Here is a 14,068-nt window from a genome sequence, read left to right as displayed (position 1 = left end):
CCAGTTTACATTGCCACCAACAGTGTAGGAGGGTGCCCATCTCTCCACACCCTCTCCAACAACTGTAGTCTTTTGCTTTGTTCATTTTAGCCACTCTGACTGGTGTGAGGTGGTATCTCAGTGTGGTTTTGATTTGTGTTTCCCTGATGATGAGTGATGTTGAGCATCGTTTTATGTGTCTGTAGGCCATTTGGATGTCGATATATATATATGGTTTTGAATGTATGACACTTATATATTATCTCCGTTGAGAGTTGTTGTAGGTTTTGAGTCTACATTAATGAATTGGTTTGTCACGCTACTTATCAATAGATTTTAGGGAATTTGGCTAATATCTTAGCTCAGGCTGCCATGGACTGGGTGCGTTCAACAACACGAATTACTTTCTTAAAGTTCTGGAAGCAAGAACCCCAAGATTAAGGGTCTGTTTCCAGTGAGCATCCTCTTTTAGACTTGCAGAGGGCCATCTTCTTGTTGGGCCCCCGTCTGGCTAAGAAGGAGTGAAAGAAAAAGGTCTCTCAGGTCTTTTCTTTTAAGGGTGCTAATCTTATCCTGGGGGCCCCCGCATGACCTCATCTAAACTTAATTACTCCCAAAGATTCCATCTCTGTTTTTTAATGTTTTTTATTTACCTTTGAGAGACAGAGAGAGACAGAGTAAGCAGGGGAGAGTCAGAGAGAAAGGGAGATACAGAATTTGAAGCAGGCTCCAGGCTCTGAGCTGTCAGCACAGAGCCCGACACGGGGCTTGAACCCACCAACTGTGAGATCATGACCTGAGCCGAAGTCGGATGCTTAACCAACTGAGCCCCCCAGGCGCCCCAAGATTCCATCTCTAAATACTCTCACCTTGGAGGTTAGAACTGCAACATGAATTTTAGGGAGGCATAATTCAGGCCGTAGCATACTCTAAGTATGCAGGTACAGTGGATGAAATAATGAGGCACAACAAAATTGAGGTTTATGTGATACACATCGTTTGGTTAACTACACCGTTCTCTAACCTAGCAGGCATTTCTGATGTCTCTTAAGAATCTATGCTGCATGTTCTTTTTTTTTTTAATGTTTTATTTATTTTTTAAAAAGAATGTGAGCAGGAGGTGGGGGACAGAAGAAGAGGGGAACAAAGGATCCGAAGCAGGCTCTGTGCTGACAGCAGCGAGCCCAACCTGGGGCTCGAACTCACCAACTGTGAGATCATGACCCGAGCCGAAGTCGGCGCCCAACCAACGGAGCCACCCAAGCACCCCCTGCATGTTCTTGACCAACACCGCTAAATGATGAAATTAGATCATGTAACGATCTCCTCTTTCCTCATTTCTAAAAATAATTATAATGATCACTGTGAGATGACCTCATAGTGTGAAACTAGAAACTTTTCCATGTTGCTAATTTTTGATAGTGTGTTTGAAAAGGTTGAGAGACTTGGTGAAACATGACACTAATTATTAAAAAGAAATTCTGTAGAGGCATCTGGGTGGCTCAGTCGGTTGAGCGTCCGATTCTTGATCTCGGCTCAGGTCATGAGCTCATGTTTGTGAGATCAAGCCCTGCGCCGGACTCTCTGAGCTTTTCCTTTCTCTCTGCCCCGTCCCCCCAAAATAAATAAATAAACCTTAAAAAAAAAAGAAATTCTGGAATGGTCTGTGGCTTATAAGTTAGATAGCACAGGTTCAAGCGCACAGGAGAGTACTTAGTGATCCTGACCTTGTTATGACGGACCATAGGCTCAGGGTCATCACTGTCGATGCAGCCCATGAAAAACCATTATGTGTCTTATGTGTCGGTTGTCGCTAACCTGAAGAAAACGAGTTTCCCCTGTCAATTGGCCGCAAACATACGTAGGCACAACACCTTCCCCTATGCTGCTGGCTCTCAGGAAGCCACACAGGCATTTCCGCCATCCCTCGTCCAGTCTCCAACTCATATTCCAGTTGCTCTCCCACGATGCCTTGGATTTATTTTATCTCCCCGATCTGTTTTCTGAGAGACTGTGCTACATACCCAACATCCACAACTGTGCAGCTTAAAGCACGCCGTTCACCCACCATTTAAGGAAAGAAGGGAAAACTCTTACTGATAAACATTCATCAAGTACTGCATAACGGGGCTGTGGAGAAAGTGACTAAATTAGGTCCAGTGGGTGGGAGCACCATTGGGGGGCTCATTTTGTGGGAGTCGTATGCTTTTCCTTTAAAGATTTGGGGTTGGATATGGTTTCCATGGGGGATAATGGATATCGTACTACGTTGGCTTATTATGATTTTATTGTTAATTTCATATTAACGTCAGAGCAGTTTGCGGCACAAGAGATGCAGCCCAAGCAGGCACAGACTTGCGGGTGAACTTTCCAGGCCGTGGTCTGAATGTGGGCTACGCCCTTTACTGAGCTCAGACAGGTTACTAACTCTTCTGATTTTGTTTCCTAATGAGTGAAAACGAGCTCATGATGTTAATGAGGTGATGTAAAATAAAGACTAAGTCTCGTGCTTAATCCGATCTTAAAGAGGCACAAGTATCTTTAAGCACAAGTAAAAACAAAGAAATCAAAATTAACTCCTGTGTTTACTGAAGAATTGAAATTATAACAACATGCATAATGGCTTTCTCAGTTTTATTTTGTTCAATAATCCAAACTTCATACAAAGGGATACATGTGCTTTTAAAAATATATTTTAGAAATTTATGAGCAATTATTTAGAGAAGGTAGTATTTGGTTCTTTTAAATGACCCCCTTAAAGTATATGGTACCCTTTAAGGAAATGGGCCGTCTTTCCTAAGTGCGTGTGCGTGCACACACACACACACCCTTGCTGCCTGGGAGAGAAACACACACGCACACACACACAGATCGACACAGTTTGTTGCTTGAATACTCCGATTTTCTCATTTCCTGATCAACAGACTTCTGCTCTAAATATGCCAATTCCATTATCGGATCCCCTTGAAATCCATACCAGGAGTTCTCCTGGGAAAGTCTAAGAGTGCCCCTTCAGCTAATGCCAGCCCCCTCCCTCGGGCCCCTACATGGTTCAGGACACACCTGTTCCCAAGACAGCGCATGTGTTCATTTCACTACATGCAGGGACATATTTACTGTCTTAGCTAGCTAATAAAGTCTTTTTAAAATAATCTTTTTTAAAACTGCCCTTTCAAGGGGTGCCTGGGTGGCTCAGTTGGTTAAGCGTCTGGCTTAGGGTCAGGTCACCATCTCATGATTTATGAGTTTGAGCTCCACACTGGGCTCTGTGCCTGCCTCGGGTCCCCTGTCCCCTGTGTCTCTGCCCCTCCTGGCTCATTCTCATTCTCCCTGTCTCTCTCTCTCAAAATAAATAAATAAGCTTTAAAAAATAAAATGAAAATGTCCTTACGGGGCACCTGATTTGCTCAGTCAGTTAAGCATCTGACTCTTGATTTCAGCTCAAGTCATGATCTCACAGATTGTGACTTTGAACCCTGATTGGGCTCTGCACTGACAGCCTGGGGACTGCTTAGGACTCTCGCTCTCTCTCTCTCCTCTCACTCACTCTGGCTGCCCCTCCCCCCTGCTTGCTTGCACACACATGCGCATGCTCTCTCTCTCTCTCAAAATAAATAAACTTGAAAAAAATGTCCCTTCATGGCTTGCAATCTCTACTGCAGACTCTCCCAGTATAACCCTTCCTAAAATAACCTTCCCTTCCTAATACAGGTATGAAGACATTAACATGTGCAGATTTGAACGATTTGTCATTAAAGATTCAGTTTTTCTTCTTAAGGCATTTTGGTACTAAATTATACAATTTATCCTTCCTAAGAAACATCATTTTACCATTTTATCGGTGATGTGCTTGGACTTAACTTGAAATTTCTCCTAAGAGATGAGATACGTATACCTCCAGAATCGATGTCAAAAATGACCTTCTGGTGTCTGGTGTGACCCTGTGGCGTCCCGCCTTCACGGAAAGACGCACTGCTCAGTCTGGACCACGGCATTTTTTTTTTTGACATTCAGAATTGCTCCTTCTCCTCTAATGTTTTTCTAACTTTTCACACAGCACGATCTTATTTACTCTGAGAGTAGCTAAGAATAAACATTTGTGCAAATAATTTTTAAAGGTGTCATGTGTATTGAGGAGATAAAAGTGGTTATTGATTAAATTCTTTGCTATAATCATCTTTATCTAGTGCTGTCAGCTGCTTGCTTTCACATCGACTCAGAATCCCACATGGTATAAGGTAAAGTAAACACACACACACACCCCACATACACACACGCTGATTCTCAGATTTCAGATAATACTGCCAAAAGAAAGAGCATATCAAGTAGACATTTTGAGCTTAAAATGCTTATGACTTCTAGAATCTCTGTGTCTTTTGGGAATATTTACGATCTTCTATGCTGACCTTAGAATGTATGGAGTTACAATAATGGTTATTTATAAAGGATTCACTGTACAGAATAACAATTCTAGAAAACAGATGTTTACATATTAATCGTGAATAGCAGAAGGAAGCATCATAACCAAGAAGCAGTGCACTTGTAAGAAATTCCTGCAGTTATTGTAAGTGGACTGGGAGGGTGTGTCCAATTTGCTCTTGGGGCAAGAGAGGCCATCAGGGACCAAATGGAAAATAAGCTCAGACTCTGCCATCTGTTAATGCAGAGTCACATCTGGAGGTTTGGTTTTATCTAGAAACTAGTGTTCCTGCTTATGAATGGACCAGAATTGGTCCAAATTTTTACCTTTAGATGAAGGATGTGCAGAACTTTCCCCCAGAACCAAAGCAGCATGCCAGTGTTGCTGCTAAATTATTTCCCGGGGTTGCCATAGTGACCGTGCTGCTTACATTCCATTCAGACACGCTTGTGTGTCACTCAGTCATTCAGTATTCTCCCTCAAACATTTTTGAGGCTATGAGATGCAAGAACAAAGCTGAGGAAATGTAGAATTATATAAAATATGATCATTACCTTTAAGAAGCTCACAGAATTGTGAGGGAGACAAACCTATAAATAAGGCGCATCGGCCGTTGTTTTTAAAAATAATGCTGTGTAACTGGTCACACAGACTCTCAATCGCACAGACCAGGACGTGTATCTTTGCCGTTCGTGCCTCGCTGGGTTGGCTGGGATTCTGCTGACTCAGGCGGGCTGCGGAGATTCATGCCAAGCTGCACACGGTGTCCGTGTCTTTTCCATTTCCAGTGTCCCTTACCCTTCTTACACGAATGGCTACCCAAGGCATGTTCTCAAAACAGAAAATAGGGCAAGAAAGAAAGCCAAAACCTGCAACACAATTTAAGCCTCCGAATGTGTCACGTCCACTGATGATTCCACTGGCCAAAGCCAATCCTAGGGCTAAACCCAAAGGCAGGAGGCCAGCAGGACGCTGCACCTGCCATGGGAGGCCACCACATGCGTTAGAACCTCTGCTCTAACATGAGAGGAAGTGAAGAACTGAGAAAAAAGATGATCCAATCTTCCATCTGAAGCATAAAAGTACATGCTGAAATAAAAATAAAATGGGGCGCCTGGGTGGCTCAGTGGGTTAAGCATCCGACTTTGGCTCAGGTCACGAACTCAGATTGTGGGTTCGAGCCCCCGCATCAGGCTCTGTGCTGACAGCTAGCTCAGAGCCTGCAGCCTGCTTCAGATTCTGTGTCTCCCTCTCTCTCTGCCCCTCCCCTGCTCATGCTGTCTCTCTCTCAAAAATAAATGAAAACATTGAAAAAAATTTTTAAAAAGAGAGAAACGCTGTGGTATAGGTATGGTCAATTCTAATCAGAACAGCATACCTTCCTTTTTTCATCGCTTTTTATTCCCCCAAATGAGCTTTATCAATCAGTCGAGTCTGAAATTCTTAATGCCCATCAATAGTTAAAGCCGATATTTATTTACAGGACTTTTCTCATGTGGAAAATGACCAGTTAACAACAAAACAAGGACCACAGGAACAATACACTTGTTCCTATTTTTAAGTCTTTCCCCAATTTTTCAAAAGTGATCTGGGATAAATCATATTCACTCTTATACATTTTCTTTATAACCAGCAATGAAAAGTTTTCCAAGTTTATTGATTCATTTATTTTTGTCCGTAGAATAACCCTAAGCAAAGCCATTTTTACATAGGGAAAAGAGCCTGGATGCACCTATGTTTGAACCTTTAAAATGCCATCCACAAAACTTAGTATTTCCCAAAGTGAGTTCCAGGAAATTCTACCACAACTCCTGCTACTGTATGCTCTCTGCAATGAGGTTATCACTGGGGTGAATTTAAAACTAGATAACACTGTATAGCAGGGCTGTGGACTGAGGTGCCCTCTCCCCAAAATAAGATCTATTGAAATCCTAGCCCTCAGTACGTCATAATGTGACCTTATTGGGAATAGGGACTTTACAAAGGTAACCCAATTTAGATGAGGTCAGTAAATAAATAAACCCTCATCCAATAGGCCCTACAACACAGCCTTAGAAAGGGGTGAAATTTGGATGGGGCAGACGTGCTCAGAGGGAAGATGATGTAGAGACACACAGCAAGAAGATGGTCATGTAACTGGTGTGATGCATCTATAGGCCAAAGAAGGTCAAAGATGGACAGAAAGCACTGGGAGCCAGAACTGAGAAGGATTCTCCTGCCCAGAGCAGCCAACACCTTGATTTCAGATTTTTAACCTCTAGAACTTGAGACACTAAATGTATGTCTTTGGCCACCCAGTGCTACGGTAGCCCAGGGAAACTAATACCAAGTCTGTGTGACGGGCACCATATGCATTCCCGGAGCAAAGCTGCTGAGATGCCCTGTAATAAAAATCTTGTTTAACTTCGTATATCGTTACATTTCCCCAGCTCAGTGTACCTACGTGTTCTACACGTAACATGTAGAACTTACAATAAGTGAGGCACATCGAAAATGCCAGGATAGGCAGCAGAGGGGATATCTATCTAAAACCGAAAGGCGAATGTGATGGGAAACGTCACCCCAGCAGGAAGAAGATGACATTCCTGTGTGCCATCTACGGTCCGGAACGGACCACGCTGTTTGCCTAGCCTGTTGTGCGTTGCTCTAATTTCACTATGGGTCGGACAGAGACACATACGTAATTAACAAGGCTGGTGAAAACTACCTCCCTCCCCATTTGGCGGTCTTCGACTACCCAGGAATAAAGGCCAATGCCGTATGTATTTCCGCCTCTTTTTGCAGTAAGTGCTGCAGGGAACCTATAAGTGCTTCTCTCACCACATTGCCCAATCACAACGATCCACTTGTCAGACTGTAGCCATGTCGTGGCAAAGTGAGATGTGTGCCGGAAGACCTATGTGGAAACACCAAGAGAGTTCTGTCCTGTTTCCTGGAAACAGTCCCTGTCCAAACACAGAACAAGGATGCGGATTCCAAAAGCATGTGTAGTTATGTGACAGAAAAGGCTTTTGAGGGGAGAATGATGAATCCAGAATTACTGGTATCTCCCAGCCGCAGGCAAGGAGAAAAGAGAGACTTTGAAAATAAGTTTTATGGAGAGCAAGAAGTAAATGCCCGGCCCGCCCCCCTCCGTGGGAGTTTGGGTGGACAGAGATACATGTTGATGGCCCCTCATGAAAATTGGATATTTCTTCAAGAGTAAATACTAGGATTTGATTTTCCGTATTTGGCTTGATGACAAGCATGGGAAGAAGAGTGGAGAGATGTCAGCGGAGCCCGGAGAGGTGTAGGAAGACAGAGCCTCAATGGTCTGAAAACTCACTGTGCCCTGAAGGGGGTGTCCGAGTTCTGCCGGCCAGCACTGGACTCCTGACGCTCTCTGGGAGCAGAAGTCGCTGTGTCACAGGAAACCAGATCAAAGGACTCCCATTTCCTCTGTGGGCTCCTGTGACTGTCTCAATCCAGCCTACGTGACGAGGCAAGAAAGTTCCGAGATTGAACTTCGACTAGAGACCAGATTAAATGAATCTTCCTTTGACAGGAACCAAACATAACCCAAAAGGAAACAAAACCTTAAATGAATCAATATATACTAATGAGGTTTCACTTTTTGATAGAGCCAAGTTTTAAGGAACCAGTTTTCTCCTTTCACAGTAAAACAAAGTAGCACGGAGTGTGAAAGTCCAGCACGGAACCTGGTCACCAAAAGGAGTGAAGCAAAATCAGTGTATCATCGAGTTCTATTCCACTTCTAAGTTCTGGGACCAGGATCAAGTTATGGAAATTCTCTAAATCTCAGCTCTTGAAAATGAACATGACAGTATGTGTCTCATCAGGCTGTTGTGAGGATTAAGTAAAAGCCAGCATGGGACCCAGGTGCTTGGCAGGAAACTGTGTCTGGGACACAAGTGAGCATCTCCATCACAGTCACATCAGGTGACTTGTAAGCGAGAAAATTCTGGGCCCCCGCCCATACCTACAAAGGAAGCATCTCTAGGATGCTATATTTTAACAATCTCAGTGACCCCAACGTGCACTAAAATTTGAAAACTTGTGTCTACCCTCAATTCTAATTAGCTTCAAAAGAATCTACCAGTGGTTTTATGGTTTAGTCATTTCTTGCAAAGTTTCAGAATTATTGAAATAAATTGAATTACAACATTCTTATATTACCTTTGAATACCTGTCCACACTGTAATGACAGTCCCTTTTTACTTCGTATTAGTTATGTTTGGCTTTTTCTTTCTTTATAAGCATATTCAGAGATGTGCCTGTTTGCTAGACCTCTTTTCATTGTTTTAAATTGTATTAATCTCTGCCCTCATGTCCTAGGAGTTGCTTCGCAGTTTGGGGTTTATTTGCAGCTTCTTTTCCAAATCTCTTTGAAATGGATATTTGATCATCAATGTTCAGCTTTTCAGTTTCTTAATATATTTTGTAAAGCTCAACATTTTTTGTTGAGCACCATTTAAAATCCCAGTAGTCACGGTATCTTTCCCAGGGCTCAGGTCATAACAGATGTTACAATTAGAGGGAAGAGGGTTGTAGGATAGGTTTTTAACTTCCATCTGCCATAAAGGAAACAATGTAATATTATCTCTGATTATAGCATCTGTAAGTAAAATCTAATATATAATTTAGATCTTGGGACTTCATTGGATAAAACTATTTTTAAAATAATAAAGGAAATGGTTAGGAACTGTACAAAATAAAATAAGGCAATATAAACAAAGCATTAATAATTTGACAATAAATTGATAATAAATTTTAACATGTTATTTTTTATTAAAATGTAGTCTTTGGGAATCTTGCATGATACCACTACACCAGCGGCGCTGATTAAAATGTAGCCTTTGGGGACACCTGGGTGACTCAGTTGGTTGAGCATCTGACTCTTTATTTCAACTGTGGTCATAATCTCATGATTCATCAGTTTGAACTGTTGGGCTCTGTACTGGCAGTCAGGCTTAGGACTCTCTCTCTCTCTCTCTCTCTCTCTCTGCTCCTTCCCCGCTCACACTCACCCTCTCCCTCCAAAAATAAACAAATAAAATCTTTAAAAATAGGGGCACCTGGGTGGCTCAATCAGTTGAGCATCCAACTTAGGCTCTGGTCATGGGTTCAAGCCCCATGTTAGGCTCTGTGCTGACAACTCAGAGCCTGGAGCCTGCTTCAGATTCTATGTCTTCCTCTCTCTTTGTGCCCCTCCTCTCTCTCTCTCTCTCTGTCTCTCAATAAAATAAAATAAATGGATATTTTTTTAAAACTTTAAAAATAAAATAAGATAAAATGTAGCCTTTCTCATGTTGGGTTACAAATAATCTAATTTTAAGAGAGATTCAAATTACCCAAACTGACTCAAGAAAAAATAGAAAATCTAAAGAGCTCTACATCCACTAAAGAAATTAAAGTTATTATTATACAACTTTCTGTACACAAACCCTAGTCCCACATAGTTGCATGTTGAGTTCTGTTCAGACTTTAACGAAGAAGCCATATCAGTCCTATGCAGACTTCTTCAGAAAGCAGAGGATGGGTTATTCCACAATTCATTTTATGAGGCTACTGTAACCCAGATGCTAAAACCAGGCATAAGAAAAGAAAATTGCAGACAAATACCTTTCATACATATAAGTACAAAGTCCTTCTAAAAATTAGCAAAGGAATACTGAAGTATTATAAGATAACAGACTGGGATCAAAATTGGTATGTGCCAGAAATGCAAACATTTCCCAAAATCAATCAGTATGTTTCACTATATTAATAAAGAAAGAATATGGCTATTATAATTGATTCATAAAAAGCATTTGATAAAATACAATATTCACTTATGAAAACAACTCTCAAAAAAGGCAGGAATCCTAGGGGACTTTCTCAAATGAAGATCATTCTGAAAATATAATTTTTGAAGGTGAAGACATTGAATGCTTTCCTCATAAGATTGGGAATAAGACAAAGATCCTCTCTCACCAATTCTGTTCAGTATTCTATTTATTCTCCTTAATGTTCTGATTTTTGTACTATGATGATAAAACAAATAAAATCATAAAAATGGGTAAGAATAAGGAGCTAAGATTGTGTATGTGGGAAATCCTAAGGAATTAATGAAAAAAAAACCTCTCACAAAGTGAATTCAGTGATGTTTCAGAATAAAAATTTAATATGCAAAAATTTGTATATATGGGTGTATGTATGAATATTACAGAGATAATATATACATACACCCATATATATTAGTAATGGGCAATTACAAAATGAAATATGAAAATAACATTTACAGTACCATCAAAACCCATCACATACTCAGGGATAAAATTGGCAAAGTATATATCCAGACCTCTACACTGAAAATTAAATATTGTTGGGAGAAATTAAAAGATATCTAAATAAGTGGAATGGTAAACTGTGTTTATGATTGCAATAGCCAATATTGTTAACATGTCAGTTCTCTTCAAATTAGTCTATAGATTTGACACAATCCCAGTAAAAATCCTAGAAGCCACGCATTTTTCTTAGAACTTGATGAGGCAATTTCAAAATACATTTGGAACAGAAAGGTCTAAGATTCGCCAAACTGCCTTGAAAAGACAGAGCCAAGTTGGAATGGATGCCCTCTCTAATTCCGGGATTTTTGGTAACTGACGGCAGTGAAGGCAGACAATAGACAAAGAAGTCTGTGGAACAGAATGGAAAGAAAATGGTCCATACATATAGGGATTAGGAATTTTTGACAAGGAAACCAAAATCCTTTTTCCCAAGCTTATTGGTCATTGCAATGAGAAAAGGAAAATTTCTTTAAGAAGTGAAGTGACTCAATATCCATACTGGAAATAATGAACCTAACACCTACCTCACACTAGACTCAAATACCAATTTAAGATGGTTAGAACTTTTTGAGATAAGACAAGATTTCTTATATAAAATAATGAAACCAAACTGTAAAAAGAAATAATTCGGGCTTCATCAAAATTTAAACTTATGCTTATCAAAAAAGTATTATTAAAAACTTAAAAAGATGGGGTGCATGAATGGCTCAGTGAGTTAATTGTCTCACTCTCCATTTTGACTCAGGTCATCTCATGGTTTGTGAATTCAAGCCCTGCATTGGGCTGTGCACTGACTCCATGGAACCTGCTTGGGATTCTCTCTCTACCCCTTCCTGGGTCACTCTTTCTGTCTGTCTGTCTCTCTCCTGAAATAGGTAAATAAACCCTAAAAATAATTAAAAAGGAAATAAATATGGGAGGACCTGGGTGGCTCAGGCGGTTCAGTGTCCGACTTTGACTCAGGTTATGATCTCACAGTTCGTGGGTTTGAGCCCCGCCTGGGGCTCTGTGCTGACAGCTCAGAGCCTGGAGCCTGCTTCCGATTCTGGATTCTGGTCTCCCTCTCTCTCTGCCCTCCCCCCTCCCCACTCATGCTCTTTCTCTCTCTCTCCTTCAAGAATAAATAAACATTAAAACAATTTTTTTTAATGGAAAGTCACAAACTGGGAATAAATTAGTGATGTGCTGAAGCTGGATGTTCCTAGCTCACAAGAACCTACTAGAACAGGCAGAAATAACCTACAGTGGTAGAAATCAGACCAGTAGTTGTTTTGGGGGCGTGGGATATGGGGACATTCTGGGGCACAGAAAAGTTGTGTACCTTCATGTGCCTTTGTCAAAACCGAAAGGACATTATAAGTAACATATGAACATTTCATTATGTTTTGGTATGCCAGTTAATATAAAAAATAAAATGCTAAAATTGCTATGAAAAATGTAGGAGAATATTAAGTTTCTTTCAATAACAAAGGACTTATTTGAAAAATTAAAGAAAACTATTTTCCACTTTCTGGGCTTACATAAATATTATAAACAAAATGAATGAAAATCTGAGATGAAGTCTTTATTGTAAACATGGTAGGGAGAATTTCTAGCATATAAAATTACCACAAACAACATGAGTAACAGTATACTCAATTTTAAAAAACTGTGGCAAAGGAAATTTATATTCATTAATATATAAAATGGATATTTTAATTGGAGTATATACTGGTAAGGAAATTCTGGAAATCAGTTTGGCATTGTCTGATTCTTGAGAGAGTTTGTGGCATTTAATCTAATGATTCAGATTTTAGTGCCCAATGTAAGCTAATAATTAAGGATATTAAAGTGACCCGAAACTTATGTATAAGAATAAAGTAAACCCTATGACTCACTGTGAATGACTGAATCATTCAGCAAATTGAGCTAAAAGTTAATTATTTTACTGCAGCCTAATTTATATTAGATAAAGTTGGAGTAACTTTCATATTCGTCAAGTAAATCATTTTAAATAAAATATGGCATAATTATACAGTGGAATATTATGTATTCATTAAAATTATAACCCCAAGGAATGTTTAATAGCATCTGAAAATTCTACTAATAAGTACAATACAAAGAGTTCAATATACTTTATATTCAGTATAATCACAATTGTATGTGAATTTATTTGTATATTTTAATACACTATTACTTTAACAAAGATGACCTCTGGAAGGTATAATAGCAGTTGAATTTAGTTTATTTTTAAAATTGCCTCCTAGAGTGAACATGATTTACTTGAAAATGTAGATAATATTCAGTCAACAGTCACTTTTTTGTGAAGAGAGAAGAGGAAAAGAGAAAAGGGGAGAAGGGGAGGGGTTGGGGAGGGGAGAGGAAGGTAAGGGGGAAGAGAAGAACAGAGGAGAGGAGAGGAGGAAAAGGAAGGTAGGAGAAAAGGAAGGAAAGAAGGAAGGAGGGAATGAAAGAAGGAAGGAAGGAAGGAAGGAAGGAAGGAAGGAAGGAAGGAAGGAAGGAAGGAAAGAAGGAGAGAAAGGAATTAAATTAATTGCTGGGAGATTTGAAAATATGGCTGCTGTTTTGTTTTAATTCCCGCCAGTTGATTGAAGAAATACAGAGGTTCCAATTCACAGTGGCCATTAAGCAGAGGGCATCTGGTGACTGAACTGATTCTGTCACGTTGTAATAAAATACATTTTGACAAATTTCAGCACTGTGGTAGAAATGAAGTCACAATTTCTGAAGAGTTCTACACATTTCGATGAGTATAAATCGTGCTTAGTTTCACTGCTGGTGTATCTGCGTATACAGACATCAGGATGTGCCTAAATGTGCAAACATCTGCCTTCTGGGTGCGGCTCCTTTCCTAAAGCTGCCGAAATTGAAGGCTGACCCCCACAGTATCCCAATATTACGGGAAGGTGGAGATAAGAATATAAAATTCAGAATGATCTTGGGTAATAGCTAGTTCTGTTTAATTCCTTAACACTTCACATGACTCCTAATAACAAGGCTCACTACATCAAACCATGGGGTGAACCTAGATTCCAAACTGAGATGAAGTACTAAATTCCACACCCCACAGCGTTTGGTCAGTTTCTCAAATATCGGATTTCCGTGGATTTATTCATTGATGCCTAATATTAGACCAATGGCTCTGGTCCTAGGACTAAATAATACTTAGTGAACTATTTATTAATTTAGTGCTAATATTAACATTTCATGCTTTGAATTACTGTGTAACAATTGGCAAGTATAGAGCAGATTTGGGGCCTTCTCGCTGTCCGAGAACCTTTCTGCAGCCCCAGAGCAGTGGCTGGTGGGTGAAAAGTACCAAGACTTGCTAAAGATCAGG

The 14,068-nt window shown here is 40.2% G+C and overlaps 1 protein-coding gene across 1 annotated transcript in view; it reads left to right on the top strand.

The window, feature by feature from the left end:
• Positions 1-14,068, top strand: part of DOK6 (docking protein 6) — a 349,658-nt gene that overhangs the window by 195,550 nt on the left and 140,040 nt on the right. The gene's annotated exons all lie outside the window — the stretch shown is intronic.

The sequence above is a fragment of the Suricata suricatta genome, chromosome 14 (assembly GCF_006229205.1).
Source record: "Suricata suricatta isolate VVHF042 chromosome 14, meerkat_22Aug2017_6uvM2_HiC, whole genome shotgun sequence".
NCBI lineage: Eukaryota > Metazoa > Chordata > Mammalia > Carnivora > Herpestidae > Suricata > Suricata suricatta.
The sequence above is the reverse complement of the archived record's forward strand: the minus strand, read 5'-3'. Positions and strand labels throughout refer to the sequence as shown.